General features: G+C 41.1%; 1 protein-coding gene across 1 annotated transcript in view; it reads left to right on the top strand.

Moving 5' to 3' along the window:
* Nucleotides 1-9: 9 nt before the first annotated feature.
* The window catches only part of ppef1 (protein phosphatase, EF-hand calcium binding domain 1), a 13632-nt gene continuing 11452 nt past the window's right edge, over nt 10-2189 (top strand). The window contains exon 1 of the mRNA XM_024295217.2: nt 10-1406. The gene's annotated coding sequence lies outside the window, so the exon portion shown is untranslated. The remainder of the gene's footprint in view (nt 1407-2189) is intronic.

Raw genomic sequence — 2189 nt, 5'->3', positions numbered from 1 at the left:
AGACTGAAGGCCGTCACTCTGCAGGAGATTGATGCTGCAGTTACAATTGTACAGAAGAGGCTGAGTTCAAAAGCTGCTGCTTGAATAACTGGACTTGAGCAAAATTGATTTTAATCTAATAAATGTTTATAAATTTTGGTTGGACTATTTTTGTTAGAAATCCAAAAGCATCTGGGCTCTGCATGGGTGACTTGAATTCAAAAGGGTTCAAACATTATGACTTGGAGGCAGTTTTCAATTTGCTCCTTCATGTTGCCTCTTGCATATGCCTGCAGAAAAAACTGTCTTTCAACTATAGTTGACTTTCTCATATTCTGCTTTTGAGGCTTTTATTTTGCATCTATCTTGGCTTTTTATGAAAGATTTTCACAACTTTATAAATAGCCTAATTAAGAGCATACTTTACTGACTTTCTTTAGCTTTATTCTGTCATGCAGTGCTTATTTTATTAGCAATCGAATGCATATTAAAGCAAGTGTGCAGCTTAACAAATGGAAAGTGTAATGTATGCCATTCATCTTGCTCTTCTGACTCCTCAAACTCCCATGTTTGAGGATTTCAAGTATTGCATTGAGGCTGTAAGACGACTTGTTTCAATTGGAGACTGAAAATGGAGGGTATTTTTCATAGGACAAAAACCATTGAGATGAGTTATCAGGATACATAGAGGGGTGGGCTTCAGGTGACTGCCAACATTTTTAGGGCCCTAAGCTTAAGACTTATTAGACTCTGTCAAAAGACAAATTCAGTTTAATCATCCCCTGTAAATGTGTAACTGTAGAATATTCCATCAACAGTAAGTTGGGAAGCAGGCTCTTCCAAGAGTTTGAAAAGAAAGTAATCAACTAGCTGTGAAAAAGAGAAATGCTGCTTTGCTTCCAAAATTCCAGGAAGAAAAACAAAACAGGACAACCATATAATCAGAACTCAAACCACGAAAAAAAAATGTTTTTGAGAATTTGTACAATTTAATGCCACTCTATATTTTGTTCTATCCAAGTATTTGTCTTTTGCCTTGTTTAATAAAACCTGACAAATTAAAAATTAAGTTATGGACGTTTTACCCTGGATAAAGATTTTTGTATTAAAGACATACCACCACTGCACAGGGCCCCATCTCCTTGTTCGCCTATGCCCCTCAAACTGCTATGTCCGCCCCTGAGTACATGAGGTGAAGGTGAAACAGCGACCTCCTGGGTCTTTGCGGTGAGTTTTACTCCATCTCTGCCTCCGCCTCCTTTCCCCTAGCTGCTTCCACCTCCGTGTTTTCGATGAAATCTCATTTGATCTGCTCACAAAGTTTCACCATTGATCCTAAAATAATAACGGAGTTCAATCTCCGAGCCCGTGATTTCCTTGTTATCCGTGTGCGTGATCTGCGGTGCCGGTGGAGTGCGTGGATCCAGGTAAGAACCGGGCCGAGAGGTGCTGACTTGTTGTGGTTGATGCGTCACGCTGAGAGATCTGAAGCTATGATGCGGATGAGCCTGCAGCTTGTTTAGATTCTTTCAGCGCGTGTCCTAAAGCTGCTGCTGCATTTTTCCACCGTCATGATGAATGTTTGCTTCCTGAGAAACATGGCATCTGTTCAAGCAAAGGACATCACCTGATCTGCTGCACCTGCCTGCCTCTGATGATTAACAGAGGTGGACAGAAGTTGGTCCTGCTCTGCTGAAAGTCAACCCCACAATAACTTCAAATTATAATAGGCTACAATGTGCTAGATCAACCAATAAAAAGCAGACATTACTTTGGAACAGTTGTTTGATGGAATCATTTAAAGAAAATGATGACAAGTATGGAACCCCAGAACTGCTCAAACACATGTGATCCAGCTTAACTTTTTTAGTAACTTTATGTCACTCATTAAAGTTAAAGTCCCATTTGCTGCTATGCATCTAAGTGTGTGAAATTTGTTCATTTGACCCATCCCATGGGGGGGTGGTGAGCTGCAGACACAACTGTGTTCATGAACTTTTTGGAGGTTCAACCCTCCTATCCAACCCTTAATGCCGAGTGTCAAGCAGGAAGGCATAGGGTCCCATTTTAGAGTCTTTGGTGTGATTCTGTTGTGAATTTGAACTCATGCCCTTCCAGTCTGTGGGAGGACGCTCTAGCACAAGGCCACTGAGCAGGCGTGTTTAGGCAGGAATGAATGGAAAACATGTAGGACAGTGTCCTTTCAGGAG

This window comes from Oryzias melastigma, linkage group LG3 (assembly GCF_002922805.2).
Source record: "Oryzias melastigma strain HK-1 linkage group LG3, ASM292280v2, whole genome shotgun sequence".
NCBI lineage: Eukaryota > Metazoa > Chordata > Actinopteri > Beloniformes > Adrianichthyidae > Oryzias > Oryzias melastigma.
This window is presented reverse-complemented; position numbering and strand designations above follow the sequence as displayed.